The sequence below is a fragment of the Anomaloglossus baeobatrachus genome, chromosome 1, assembly GCF_048569485.1.
Source record: "Anomaloglossus baeobatrachus isolate aAnoBae1 chromosome 1, aAnoBae1.hap1, whole genome shotgun sequence".
NCBI classification, from domain to species: Eukaryota; Metazoa; Chordata; class Amphibia; order Anura; family Aromobatidae; genus Anomaloglossus; species Anomaloglossus baeobatrachus.
In genome coordinates, this window is record NC_134353.1 from 197,406,079 (window position 1) to 197,421,801 (window position 15,723).

Genomic DNA, 15,723 nt, shown 5'->3' on the forward strand with positions numbered 1-15,723 from the left:
AGGATGGGGTACCTTAGTAGAGAATTTGGGGACATTACCCCCATAATAGTGTCAGCAGCAGATCCTCTCCCCATAACAGTGTTTCATGACCACATTTTTTGCTTAAAATTTTATTTTCCTATTTTCCTTCTCTAAAACCAGGGTGCGTCTTATGGTCCGGTGCGTCTTATAGTCCGAAAAATACGGTAATGCATTCCATGACATTGTTGATTTCCTTATGAATCCAATGACATACAGAAGTACAGTAAAGCCCCCTAAACCTCAATGAGTGTCATGTTGTGGCCCTGTACAATCTGGAGGTCTAATCTGTGTCAACACTTAAAAAAAGTGTGTGCACATATGATTTTTGCTGGTTACGAATCACAGATATAGAAAAGAAATAAAAAAACGTGATGATGTACAGATTTTAATATCCACTTATACAGCTCTGGCAAAAATGAAGAGACCACTGCAAAATTTTCAGTTTTTCAGATTTTTCTCTTTATAGGTATATTTTTGAGTGAAATGTAAATTGTCCTTGTATTCTATAAACTACTGACAACATGTCTCCGAATTTCCAAGCAATAAATTTTGTATTTATTTTCTGAAAACCTTGCGAAGGACGTATGAATCAAGCCTCATACAAGGTTATCCTGGAAAAACAGTTGCTTCCTTCTGCTCAGGCAATGTTCCCCAACTCTGAGGACTGTTTTTTCCAGCAATGCGCCATGCCACACAGCTAGGTCAATCAATGTGTGGATGAAGGACCACCACATCAAAACCCTGTCATGGCCAGCCCAATCTCCAGACCTAATAATAATAATAATAATAATAATCTTTATTTCTATAGCGCCAACATATTCCGCAGCGCTTCACAATTCAGGAGGGTCATATACAAACAAGTAACCGTTATAGAAAATACAATATTTAGAGGGAAAAAGACAACCCTGCTCGTGAGAACTTACAATCTACAATGAGATGGGGGGGAGGACAAGTTTAACAAGTGCTTATTTATAATGACAATCCAGCCATCTCAAGGAAATGGCTGATAGATAATGGCTGCCTGGGCCAGTTGGCTAGAACCTTGAGTTGCATTTGGGTGCCATGGAGTTTGACGTGGGGTTATGTTCAGAGAAGTTGTGGATGGACTATGTGAGTTTAGTTTGGCTAGTGAGTGTGATAGGCCACCCTAAAAATATGCGTTTTTAGGGTGCGTCTGAAGCTGAGTAAGTTGTGATTCGTCCTAACTTCTTGGGGTAAAGCATTCCAGAGGTTTGGTGCAGCTCGGAAGAAGTCTTGGATTCGGGAGTGGGAGGTTCGAATCAGTGTGGATGTTAGTCGAAAGTCATTTGCAGAGCGTAGAGAACGTGTGGGGTGATAGACAGAGACGAGGGCGGAGATTTAGGGGGGTGCCGCACAGTGGAGCGCTTTGTGGGTGAGAACAAGCAGTTTGAGTTGGATCCTGTGATATATGGGCAGCCAGTGCAATGACTGGCACAGAGCAGAGGCATCTGAGTAGCGGTTAGCCAGATAGGTGACCCTGGCTGCTGCATTGAGGATGGACTGTAGAGGAGAGAGTCTAGTTAGTGGGAGACCAATTAATAGAGAGTTGCAGTAGTCAAGGAGAGAGTGGATCAGGGCCACGGTGAGGGTTTTTGTCGTTTCCATTGTGAGAAAGGGGCGGATTCTAGAGATGTTCTTGAGGTGCAAGGACCTGAGCCCCATTGAAAACCCCTGGAATGTAATCAAGAGGAAGATGGATAGTCACAAGCCATCAAACAAAGAAGAACTGCTTAAATTGTGAACCAGGAGTGGCATAAGGTCACCCAAAAGCAGAGTGAGAGACTGGTGGAAAGCATGCCAAGACACATGAAAGCTGTGATTAAACATCATGGTTATTCCACAAAATATTGATTTGTGAACTCATTCGGAGTTAAAACATTAGTATTGTTGTTTCTAAATGATTAAGAACTTGTTTTCTTTCCATTATTTAAGGTCTGAAGCAATGTATTTTTTTATTGTTATTTTGACCATTTCATCAGAAAGACTGAAAATTTTGCAGTAGTCTCTTAATGTTGCAAGAACTGTAAATGTATATATATATATATATATATACAGTACAGACCAAAAGTTTGGACACACCTTCTCATTCAAAGAGTTTTCTTTATTTTCAGGACTCTGAAAATTGTAGATTCACATTGAAGGCATCAAAACTATGAATTAAAACATGTGGAATGAAATACTTAACAAAAAGTGTGAAACAGCTGAATGTATGTCTTATATTCTAGGTTCTTCAAAGTAGCCACCTTTTGCTTTGATTACTGCTTTGCACACTCTTGGCATTCTCTTGATGAGCTTCAAGAGGTAGTCACCGGAATGGTTTTCCAACAGTCTTGAAGGAGTTCCCAGAGATGCTTAGCACTTGTTGGCCCTTTTGCCTTCACTCTACCTACGGTCCAGCTCACCCCAAACCATCTCGATTGGGTTCAGGTCTGGTGACTGTGGAGGCCAGGTCATCTGGCGTAGCACCCCATCACTCTACTTCTTAGTCAAATAGCCCTTACACAGCCTGGAGGTGTGTTTGGGGTCATTGTCCTGTTGAAAAATAAATGATGGTCCAACTAAACGCAAACCGGATGGAATAGCACGCCGCTGCAAGATGCTGTGGTAGCCATGCTGGTTCTGTATGCCTTCAATTTTGAATAAATCCCCAACAGTGTCACCAGCAAAGTACCCCCACACCATCACACCTCCTCCTCCATGCTTCACGGTGGGAACCAGGCATGTAGAGTCCATCCATTCACCTTTTCTACAAAAACACGGTGGTTGGATCCAAAGATCTCAAATTTGGACTCATCAGACCAAAGCACAGATTTCCACTGGTCTAATGTCCATAACTTGTGTTCTTTAGCCCAAACAAGTCTCTTCTGCTTGTTGCCTGTCCTTAGCAGTGGTTTCTTAGCAGCTATTTTACCATGAAGGCATGCTGCACAAAGTCTCCTCTTAACAATTGTTCTAGAGATGAAGGTGTGTCCAAACTTTTGGTCTGTACTGTATATATTTGTAATATTGTATACATATTTTATTCTCGTCTAGATACAAGACACTGGTTGGCCTAATGCTTTTCAAATACGTTAAATAAATTCTTTATGTGCATGGGAATCTCTAGCAATGGCCGTAAAAGAAATTGCTAGCTGTGGGGCTTATGAATCATATCACACCGATGATGTACTGTGGCAGAAGAATACATTTAAATGCAGCTTGAAGCGTAGAAATAAAAGAAAAATAAATGAATTGAAAGTGCTGTCCTTGAAAATAAAACAGGAGAAAATATTTCATTTCTTTTTCGCTCCTAATTGGGAGACCCAGACAGTGGGTGTATAGCTACTGCCTCTGGAGGCCGCACAAAGAACTACACTTAAAAGTGTAAGGCCCCTCCCCTTCTGGCTATACACCCTCCCGTAGGAGTACGGATTCCTCAGTTTTAGCTTTGTGCGCAAGGAGGTCAGACACGCACGCATAGCTCCATTGTTTTTTAGTCAGCAGCAGCTGCTGACTATGTCGGATGGAAGAAAAGAGGGTCTATACAGACTCCCAGCATGCTCCCTTCTCACCCCACTTATGTCGGAGGTGTTTGTAAGGTTGAGGTACCCATTGCGGGTACGGCGGCAGGAGCCCACATGCTGATTCCTTCCCCATCCCTTTTTACAGGGCTCTGGGTGAAGTGGGATTTACCGGTCTCCAGGCACTGAGACCGTGCTCCATCTACAGCCCCTGGAGAAGATGCTGGATGGAGCGGAGTACATCAGGGACATGGCCCTGCTTCCTTAAGGTACTCTGTGTCCCCGTGCATTTGGCGCTCACACCGCAGCATGCTGGGTGTTGTAGTGCGCCGGGGGACATCAGCGCTGCGGCGCCTGTGCCATGGCCTCATTCAGCTTAGCTGAAGCAGGCACACTTATGGGAATCGGCCGCGCCGGCCGCTGGGACTGCGGCACGGCTGGCACTTGTAGTGCGCCGGGGACTTCAGCGCGGCCTGCGCTTTTACGGCGGCCGCGCTGATAACTACAGTCCCCGGCTTTTGCGGCCTGCTTCCGTTCGTTCCCGCCCCCAGACCTGCCAGTCAGGAGAGGGGCGGGACGCTGCCCACGTCTAGGACTCGGTCGCGCCGGCCGCTGGAACAGCGGCGCGGCTGGCACTTGTAGTGCGCCGGGGACTTCAGCGCGGCCCGCGCTTTTACGGCGGCCGCGCTGATAACTCGAGTCCCCGGCTTTTGCGGCCTGCTTTCGTTCGTTCCCGCCCCCAGACCTGCCAGTCAGGAGAGGGGCGGGACGCTGGCCAGTGCATCAGCGCTGAGGGCTGGAGTCGTTTTTACATACTCCAGCCCTCACAGTCAGCACAGAGGGGACACTGTTCCCGCACTTTTGTTTGGGAACTCCCACGGACCGCCCCTCTCCACATTAGCCGGCAGCCATTCTTGCTGACACGCTGAGCTGCAGAGGGGAGCCGGGGAGACCCAGACAAGGCATTCTGCAGCCTCTTACCCGCTGTTCAGCGGGCGGTAAGCAGCCCTCAGGGCTCACCCCCTCTTGTGCTCGTAGTATTCTTAGTATTTTGTTGCTACAAATACTTGGTATTACATAGCGCTGGTCGCCCTTTGGCTATAGACTCTCTCACATGCAGAGAGCCAGCAGCATGTCGCCCGTAAAACGCAAGGGTGCCAAGGCACAGACATTATATGCTTCCTGCACCGCATGTGGGACTTTTCTACCGGCAGGCTCCACGGACCCCCATTGTGTGCAGTGCTCGGCCCCTGCGGCGCTTGCACAGTCGGGACCTCTGCTGGACGTGTCCCAGGGTGTACCACCTGTGAATGCTGTCCAGGTGACAGGAACTGAGTTTGCAGCTTTTGCTGACAGAATGTCTCTCACTATGTCACAAATTCTTGACACATTGCGAGCTAGGCCTGTACTTCAGACCACGGACACTGTGCATGTATTGCCCCCTGGTCCCCCTCAGCTCCTAGCTCCGGGACGGGCATCTACACCTCAGGGTGAAGACTCTGACTCGGACGATGGCCCCGGGCAGCCTAAGCGGGCTCGTTATGACGGGCCTTCACATTCATCTCAATGGTCTGGATCCCAGCGGGATGAATCTATGGGTGATGAGGCGGACGTAACTGATCAGGATTCTGATCCTGGGACCGCTCTCAATCTAGATACACCAGATGGTGACGCCATAGTTAATGATCTTATATTTAACATCAATAAGATGTTGAATATTTCCCCACCAGCTCCTCCTGTAGAGGAGTCAGCTTCGCAGCACGAGAGAATCCATTTCAGATACCCTAAGCGTACATTAAGCACTTTTCTGGACCACGCTGACTTCAGAGACGCAATCCAGAAACCCCACGCTTATCCTGAAAGGCGTTTTCCTAAACGACTTAAAGATACACGCTACCCTTTTCCCTCTGAAGTGGTCAAGGGTTGGACCCAGTGTCCAAAAGTGGATCCTCCAATTTCCAGGCTTGCAGCTAGATCCTTGGTTGCTGTTGAAGATGGAGCGGCACTTAAAGATGCCACTGACAGGCAGATGGAGCTCTGGCTGAAATCCATCTATGAAGCGATTGGAGCGTCATTAGCGCCTTCTTTTGCGGCCGTATGGGCACTCCAAGCTATCACGGCCGGGCTTGCGCGAGTCGACTCAGTCACACGTGCATTTGCCCCGCAGGTAGCACCATTGACCTCGCAAATGGCGGCATTCGCGTCGTACGCGATTAATGCTGTTCTGGACGCTACAAGCCGCACGGCAGTGGCGTCAGCCAACTCAGTTGTTTTGCGTAGGGCTCTGTGGTTGAGACATTGGAAAGCAGATTCTCATTCCAAGAAGTGCTTAACCAATTTGCCTTTTTCTCGTGACCGATTGTTTGGAGAGCGTTTGGATGAAATCATCAAACACTCCAAGGGTAAGGACTCTTCCTTGCCACAACACAGACAAAACAAGCCCCAACAGAGGAGGGGTCAGTCTGGTTATCGGTCCTTTCGAGGACAGGGCAGGTCCCAATTCGCCTCGTCAAAAAAGACTCAAAAGGACCAGAGACGTTCAAATTCTTGGAGGTCTCAGTCACGCCCAAAAAGACCAGCCGGAGGAACCGTTGCCAAAACGACGTCCTCCTGACTTGCGGTCTCCGATGCCCACACCCGCGGTCGGTGGGAGGCTGTCCCACTTTGGCGACATTTGGCTAGCAAGCGTCAAGGACCGTTGGGTGAGAGATATTCTATCTCACGGGTACAGGATAGAGTTCAGTTCTCGTCCGCCAACTCGTTTCTTCCGAACTTCTCCACCACCAGACCGAGCCGATGCTCTGTTGCAGGCGGTGGCCGCTCTAAAGGCGGAAGGAGTGGTGACCTCCGTCCCTCTTCAGGAACAGGGTCACGGTTTTTACTCCAATCTGTTTGTGGTCCCAAAAAAGGACGGATCGTATCGTCCCGTCCTGGATCTGAAGTTGCTCAACAGACACGTAAAAGTCAGGAGGTTCCGGATGGAATCCCTACGCTCCGTCATAGCCTCAATGTCTCAGGGAGATTTTCTAGCATCAATAGACATCAAAGATGCGTATCTCCACGTGCCGATTGCACCAGAGCATCAGCGTTTCCTACGTTTCGTCATACACGACGAGCACCTACAGTTCGTAGCGTTACCCTTCGGTCTGGCAACAGCCCCCCGGGTCTTCACCAAAGTCATGGCAGCAGTAGTAGCTGTTCTGCACTCGCAGGGTCACTCGGTCATCCCGTATCTAGACGACCTGCTTATAAAGGCATCCTCTCAAGAAGCATGCCAACACAGTCTGAAGGTGGCGCTAGACACCCTCCAGACTTTCGGGTGGATTATCAACTTTCCAAAGTCTCATCTAACCCCGACCCAATCTCTGACTTATCTTGGCATGGAGTTTCATACTCTATCAGCGATAGTGAGGCTTCCACTGGACAAGCAGTGCTCGCTACGGACTGGAGTGCAATCTCTCCTTCAGAGCCAGTCGCACTCACTGAGGCGCCTCATGCATTTCCTAGGAAAGATGGTAGCAGCAATGGAGGCAGTCCCGTTCGCGCAGTTTCATCTGCGCCCTCTCCAATGGGACATTCTGCGCCAATGGGATGGGAAATCGACGTCCCTCGACAGGACTGTCTCCCTCTCTCAGACTGCCAAGGACTCTCTACGTTGGTGGCTTCTCCCCAACTCATTGTCACAGGGAAAGTCGTTCCTTCCCCCGTCCTGGGCAGTGGTCACGACAGATGCGAGCCTATCAGGGTGGGGAGCGGTGTTTCTCCACCACAGGGCTCAGGGGACGTGGACTCAGGAAGAGTCCACCTTGCAGATCAATGTTCTGGAAATCAGAGCAATCTATCTTGCCCTGCGAGCCTTCCAACAATGGCTGGAAGGCAAGCAGATTCGGATTCAGTCGGACAATTCCACGGCGGTGGCGTACATCAACCACCAAGGGGGAACACGCAGTCGCCAAGCTTTTCAAGAAGTCCAGCGGATTTTGACGTGGGTAGAAAGCAGAGCGTCCACCATATCTGCAGTTCACATCCCAGGCGTGGAAAACTGGGAAGCGGACTTTCTCAGTCGCCAGGGCATGGACGCAGGAGAATGGTCCCTTCACCCGGACGTGTTTCAACAGATCTGTTACCGCTGGGGGTCGCCGGACGTCGATCTGATGGCGTCACGGCACAACAACAAGGTCCCAGTTTTCATGGCACGGTCTCACGATCACCGAGCGCTGGCGGCAGACGCCTTGGTTCAGGATTGGTCGCAATTCCGACTCCCCTATGTGTTCCCACCTCTAGCATTGTTACCCAGAGTTCTCCGGAAAATCAAGTCCGACTGCCAGCGAGCCATACTCGTCGCTCCAAATTGGCCAAGAAGGTCGTGGTACCCGGATCTGTGGCATCTCACGGTAGGCCAACCGTGGGCACTACCAGACCGTCCAGATCTGCTGTCTCAAGGGCCGTTTTTCCATCTGAATTCTGCGGCCCTGAACCTGACTGTGTGGCCATTGAGTCCTGGATCCTAGCGGCCTCAGGTTTATCTCAGGGAGTTGTTGCCACAATGAGACAGGCTAGAAAACCATCCTCAGCTAAGATCTATCACAGGACGTGGAAGATATACTTAGCGTGGTGCTTGGCTCAAGGGTTTTCTCCCTGGCCATTTGCATTGCCAATTTTTCTTTCCTTCCTGCAGTCTGGGTTGGAAAAAGGTTTGTCCCTTAGCTCGCTTAAGGGTCAAGTCTCCGCGTTATCCGTATTCTTTCAGAAGCGCTTGGCACAGCTTTCTAAAGTACGCACGTTTCTCCAAGGAGTTTGTCATATCGTTCCTCCTTACAGACGGCCATTGGAACCCTGGGATCTGAACAAGGTTCTCCTTGCTCTTCAAAAGCCGCCTTTCGAGCCCTTGAAAGAGGTTCCCCTTTCTCGGCTTTCACAAAAGGTAGTTTTTCTTGTAGCGGTCACATCTCTTCGAAGAGTGTCCGAGCTGGCGGCGTTATCTTGCAAATCTCCCTTCCTGGTGTTTCACCAAGACAAGGTAGTACTGCGTCCAATTCCAGAGTTTTCTCCCAAGGTGGTTTCTTCCTTTCATCTCAATCAGGATATCACTTTGCCATCTTTGTGTCCGCATCCAGTTCACCAATTTGAAAAGGGTTTACATCTGTTGGACCTGGTGAGAGCACTCAGGATTTACATTTCTCGCACGGCGCCTCTACGCCGTTCGGATGCGCTCTTTGTCCTAGTCGCTGGTCAGCATAAGGGATCGCAAGCTTCCAAATCCACCCTGGCGCGGTGGATCAAGGAACCAATTCTTCACGCATACCGTTCTGCTGGGCTTCAGATTCCATCTGGACTGAAGGCCCATTCTACCAGAGCCGTTGGTGCGTCCTGGGCGTTGAGGCATCAGGCTACGGCTCAGCAAGTGTGCCAGGCGGCTACCTGGTCGAGTCTGCACACATTTACCAAACACTATCAAGTGCATACCTACGCTTCGGCAGACGCCAGCCTAGGTAGACGGGTCCTTCAGGCGGCGGTGGCCCACCTGTAGGAAGAGGCTGTATGACAGCCCGTTCATGTGGTATCTTTTTACCCACCCAGGGACTGCTTTTGGACGTCCCACTGTCTGGGTCTCCCAATTAGGAGCGAAAAAGAAGAAGGGAATTTTGTTTACTTACCGTAAATTCCTTTTCTTCTAGCTCCAATTGGGAGACCCAGCACCCGCCCTATCTGTTTTTAGGGTTTCGTTTTTTCGGGTGCACATGTTGTTCACGTTGTTTTCTTAAGTTCTCCGATCTAGTTATCGGATTGAATTTGGTTTTGAAACTGTTATTGGCTTTCCTCCTTCTTGCTTTGGTACTAAAACTGAGGAATCCGTACTCCTACGGGAGGGTGTATAGCCAGAAGGGGAGGGGCCTTACACTTTTAAGTGTAGTTCTTTGTGCGGCCTCCAGAGGCAGTAGCTATACACCCACTGTCTGGGTCTCCCAATTGGAGCTAGAAGAAAAGGAATTTACGGTAAGTAAACAAAATTCCCTTCTTTCTCTAATATATTGCATTTCTTTTCACAGCAGAAGAGAATAAATGCATGAATGGTATATTATCGCAAACATTTTGCATCATTGATGATCTTGTATTTTATGGTTTTGCTGGAATCCTATTGTAATTGCTGAGATCAATTTAGAATATCAGATGTGCTGATATTGATCTTCTCTAGGTTATAGTTCAAAACCAGATGAGCAATAATTAAAAGGAATACTTTAAAAGTCACATGGAGCCAATTTTTGTCATCCACCCCATTATACTAGGTTGTAAAGGTATCTTAGTGCCTATGAGTAACTACATGTAAGCACTCACAGACACATACACATCTGTCATGCCTAGTCTTCTAATACCTAAGGCTCGGTTTACTCTGACAGTGGCATTCCCCGCTGACTGTAATACGGTCTGTTGCAGATTAGATCTGTAGTGCCTTTTTCTTCTCCTCACGGCAATATGAGTCCTAGTACGGTGGTTGTGAATATTGATCAGTATGGCAATATCATCAGTACACGATCTGCTGGTTATAATACTTGGTTAGTGTCTGGTGGTATTTGTCTGTTATATTGCAATATTATTTGAGGTAGTGTTATTATTAAATCTTATACAGCAGTATTACTGAAAATGTTGGTCTTGCAGTAAATCTTGATTTCCTCCAGGCAAGGCAATATTAGTAATAGAGACGCTAATCTGGGGAATGTAGAGACGCTAATCTGGGGAATGGGGTGGAGCTGGCGCTAGCCTACATGATTCAAATACCACAGATGAATTTTAGTTCTAGTGCTTCCCTGCTTGTGTGTCCTGTCCATTCAAGGTATCCTGTCCATCCAATCACTGTCAGGCAGTGTGCACGCAAATCTCATTGCTGAGGGCAGTGATTGGCTGCAGTGTTTACTTCAGGTAAGGGGAGCCTCCAGCCCATGGGTCGTAACTATCAGGAAATGTAAATGTAATTTCCTCAAAACCTTTTACAGATACCAGGGGACCGCAAGCACATGTATGTAGCGTTCACTACTGAACGCTGCGGCGCGTGCAATAAAGGATTACATCCTGTCACTGGCCACTACCAGCGTAAGGACATTCTTTTTGAATAGTGTTAGCACACTCTGCTCTTTATTTCTTATGATGAAGGCAGCAGTCGCAGTCTCCTAAGTGATGTATATGGTATATAGTTGTCTTCATTTTTCCTGTGTAATATATTTGCTCCAGTGTCCTTGTCTCCTATATGATGTAGATACCCAAACAAAAAACTGAGATTTTATAAAATAGTCAAATTTTATAAAACAAACATTATTAAAATATACACTGAAAAGGTGTAGGGCAAGTCAGGATAAACAGAGAAAGTGCAGCAGGGCGTGAAAATTTCATATTAATAGATAAAGCATTCAAAATTGAGCCTCCCATTGGTAATTACACTGTGTGCAAAATTATTAGGCAAGTGAGTATTTTGATCACATGATACTTTTTATACATGTCCTACTCCAAGCTATATAGGCGTGAGAGCCAACTACCAATTAAGTAAATCAGGTGATGTGCATCTCTGTAATGAGGAGGGATGTGGTGTAATGACATCAACACCCTATATAAGGTGTGCTTAATTATTAGGCAACTTACTTTCCTTTGGCAAAATGGGTCAGAAGAGAGATTTGACGCACTCTGAAAAGTCCAAAATTGTGAGATGTCTTGCACAGGGATGCAACAGTCTTGAAATGCCAAACTTTAGAAGCGTGATCAACGAACAATCAAGCGTTTCATGGCAAATAGCCAACAGCGTCGCAAGAAGTATATTAGGCAAAAAAGGCGCAAAATAACTGCCCATGAATTGAGAAAAATCAAGCTTGAAGCTGCCAAGATGCTATTTGCCACCAGTTTGGCCATATTTCAGAGCTGCAACATTACTGGAGTATCAAAAAGCACAAGGTGTGCCATACTCAGGGACATGGCCAAGGTAAGGAAGGCTGAAAAAACGACCACCTTTGAACAAGAAACATAAGATAAAACGTCAAGACTGGGCCAAGAAATATCTTAAGACTGATTTTTCAAAGGTTTTATGGACTGATGAAATGAGAGTGACTCTTGATGGGCCAGATGGATGGGCCAGAGGCTGGATCAGTAAAGGGCAGAGAGCTCCACTCCAACTCAGACGCCAGCAAGTTGGAGGTGGGGTACTGGTATGGGCTGGTATCATTAAAGATGAACTTGTGGGAGCTTTTCGGGTTGAGGATGGAGTGAAGCTTAACTCCCAGACCTACTGTCAGTTTCTGGAAGACAACTTCTTCAAGCAGTGGTACAGGAAGAAGTCGGTATCATTCAAGAAAAGCATGATTTTCATGCAGGACAATGCTCCAACACATGCATCCAACTACTCCACAGCGTGGCTGGCCAGTAAAGGTCTAAAAGATGAAAAAATAATGACATGGCCCCCTTGTTTACCTGATCTGAACCCCATAGAGAACCTGTGGTCCCTCATAAAATGTAAGATCTACAGGGAGGGAAAACAGTACACCTCTCGGATCAGTGTGTGGGAGGCTGTGGTGACTGCTGCATGCAATGTTGATCGTAAACAGATCAAGCAACCAACAGAATCTATGGATTGTAGGCTGTTGAGTGTCATCATAAAAAAAGGTGGCTATATTGGTCACTTATTTTTGGGGGTTTTTTGCATGTCAGAAATGTTTATTTCTAAATTCTGTGCAGTTATATTGGTTTACCTGGTGAAAATAAACAAGTGAGATGGTTTTTCTTAAGTTGCCTAATAATTCTGCACAGTAATAGTTACCTGCACAAACAGATATCCTCATAAGATAGCCAAATCTAAAAGAAAACCACTCCAACTTCCAAAAATATTAAGCTTTGATATTTATGAGTCTTTTGGGTTGATTGAGAACATAGTTGTTGATCAATAATAAAAAAAATCCTCTAAAATACAACTTTCCTAATAATTCTGCACCTAGTGTATGTTTAACTTTACAAGCTGTTTTGGATTTTTCATGTGTTTTCTTTGGACTTTTCCTTTGTCTGAGAGGACATCGCATTCCCACATGGATGTACTCATTTTATATACTTAGTGGTCTGATCTCCTTGTATACCCTAAAGGCCGCTTTACACGCAACGACATCGCTAATGAGATGTCGTTGGGGTCACGGAATTCGTGGCGCATATTCATTCTTGTTAGCGACATCGTTGCGTGTGACACGAACGAGCGACCGCTAACGATCAAAATTACTCACCTTATCGTTGATCATTGACACGCTGTCCATTTCCCAAATATCGTTGCTGTTGCAGGACGCAGGTTGTTTGTTGTTCCCGAGGCAGCACACATCGCTACGTGTGACACCGCAAGAACGAGGAACCTCACCTTACCTGCGACCGCCCGCAATGAGGAAGGAATGAGGTGAGCGGGATGTTCGTACCGCTCATCTCCGCCCCTCCGCTTCTATTGGGCGGCCGCTTAGTGAAAGGAGGCGGTTTGACAGTCACAGCGACGTCGCTAGGCAGGTAAGCAGTGTGACGGGTCCCAGCGATGTTGTGCGCCATGGGCAGCGATTTGCCCGTGACGCACAACCGACGGGGGCGGGTTCGCTCGCTAGTGATCTCGCTAGCGAGATCGCAGCGTGTAAAGTTCCCTTTAGACACTTTAATACCTTCCTGATTTATATGTTCTATAGGAATGGTCACCAGACCTTTATACGAGGGAGACCTTCACTGTGATCTTGCTAGCGCACTGTAGAGAATAATGAGTCTATTGTTTATATGAATATATCAAATTTCTATGTATATTGATTTAATTTATCCATGTGCACTTGACACTTTATTATATATGTATGTTTATATGAATTTTTTTGTGCACCTGACACTTTATTGTTCTTTGCTTTGCATGGTCACTGAACCTCTATAAGAAGTTGATATCTGATTTTTGATAATTTTTTTGAAAAATATTTTTTTCCACTCTGATGAAAGCAAAAAAAAAAAATGTTCAATGCTTTATCTATTAATGCTGCACTTTCCGTGTTTATCCTGACTTGCCCTACACCTTTTTTGTGTATGTTTTAATAACTTTTGTTTAATAATATTTGACTATTTTATAAAATCTCAGTTTTTTTGTTTGGGTATCTATTTGATTTAGAGATTTGGCCACTATTTTTGGTTTGGTCCTATATGATATACACCAGTCCCAATGTCTTCTATCTGATGTATATACACCAGTCCTGGTGTATCCTATGTGATGTATATACAGCAAAGTCTCAGTGTCTCCTGTGTGATGTATACTGTAGTCTCAGTGTCTCCTGTGTGATGTATACAGCAGTATTAGTGTATCCTATCAGATGTATATACACCAGTCCAAGTGTATGCTATGTGATGTATGTACAGCAAAGTCTCAGTCTTAGTTTATACAATAGTCCCGGTGTGTCCTGTGTGATGTATACAGCAGTCTCGATGTATCCTATGTGATGTATACAGCAGTCTCATTGTTTCTTATGTGATGTATACAGCATTCTCTATGTATCTTAGTCTTATGTGATGTTTGATGTATCTACAGCACTCGCAGTGTTTCCTATTTTTAGTAGTCAGCAGTCTGAGTGTATTCTATGTCATGTACAGTATATACACCAATCTCAGTGTATCCTATGTGATGCATATATAGCAGTCTCAATGTCTCTTATATGAACATTCAGTAGGCTCAGTGTATATGATGTGATATATACTGCAGACCTCTCATTGCTTCAGTCTATAAACCTAATGTAAGTAGTGATAAATTTTGCACTTTGAGAAGAAATGCAGTTAATATACAACTGTGTTCACAACAACTTATTGCTGCAATCAGTTCTTTACAAACCTTATCACAAAGAGTCGCATGCACAGACCAATGCAACGCTGAAATAACAGTTGTCAGTGGTAGCACATCAATACAGACAAACAGCACACACCTCACCAAAGAGAAATAGTTTTAGCCATCACATAAAGGGTACTCTCACACTGGCGTATAAAAAAAATCTCTCCTATTTTCATCCAGAAAATTTGGATGAGTGAAATCCGTTTGGTATTTCAGATATCATGCAAGTGTTATACGATTGTGTGAGGTTTTTTTTTTCTTTCTTACCTTTCATCTTTATGACATACCATATTTTCCGGATTATAAGGCGCACTTTTTTGTTCCAAAACTGGGGGTAAAATGGGGGTGCGTCTTATAATCCAGATATAGCTTACCAGAGAGGTGGTGGTGGAACAGAATTACAGGAAGCAGGGTCGGCGATACTGAGGGCATAGAAAAAGGAGTGCCACTGCTCAAAAAGATCACAGGACGGAGGGTCGGCGATGCGACAGGCACCATTAATCTGACAGCAGGCTGCGGGCTCCATTGAGTCGCCTGTGGTTGGCACAATGGACTTCAAGAAAATGGCTGCGGAGGCGGCGGCCTTTGTGCAGATTGACACGATTAATACAAGAAAATGGCAGCGGAGTCCTATCTGCACGCGCCGCATCCGTGGCTATTCTCTTGAAGTCAATTTTGTCAACCGTGGGTGATTCAATGGAGCCAGCAGTCTACCCGCAGATCAGTGGCGCCTGCCGCCATGACACCCCTGAGTCCGCAGTATTGTCGACCCTCCTGAGCTGAGATTCCCTCTCCTCCAAACCCGCTGCACTGCTGACCCTGAATCCTTTGACCCTCCTGAGCCGCTCCACCACCGCCACTCCCCCCTGGTGAGATATTATAAGATGCATGAGAATTGTAAGACGGACCCTCATTTTAATATTAAAAACTATTATTTCCTATTTTCCCCCTCTAAATTTGGGGGGTGCATCCTATCTAAAATACAGTACCTTTTTTTTCTCAGCAGCTATTATTCTACAATCATTTACAGGTCCATTTACAGTGTTCTATGCTACAGACTGGTGATGTATCTGTGAAGAACGAACTGCATACGGATGGTCTATGTGCGGAGCGGTTTTCTTGTTGCAGCCATTGACTTGCATTGGCAAGTCTCATCCGGTAGACAAGTGCAATTATAGCATTCTGCGAGTTTTTTTTCATCAGTTGATTTGAGCTGAGGAAAAACTTTCACATCTGCTCTGCCACATAGACTTACAAGTTAATGATTTTGTATGGCCTGCGAATGTGGTTATAAACATCCAAATGGCCCTTGGCAGAAAAAGGTTTCCC

General features: G+C 46.1%; 1 protein-coding gene across 1 annotated transcript in view; it reads left to right on the forward strand.

The window, feature by feature from the left end:
- Positions 1 to 15,723, forward strand: part of MAP9 (microtubule associated protein 9) — a 238,614-nt gene that overhangs the window by 191,237 nt on the left and 31,654 nt on the right. The window lies entirely within an intron of this gene.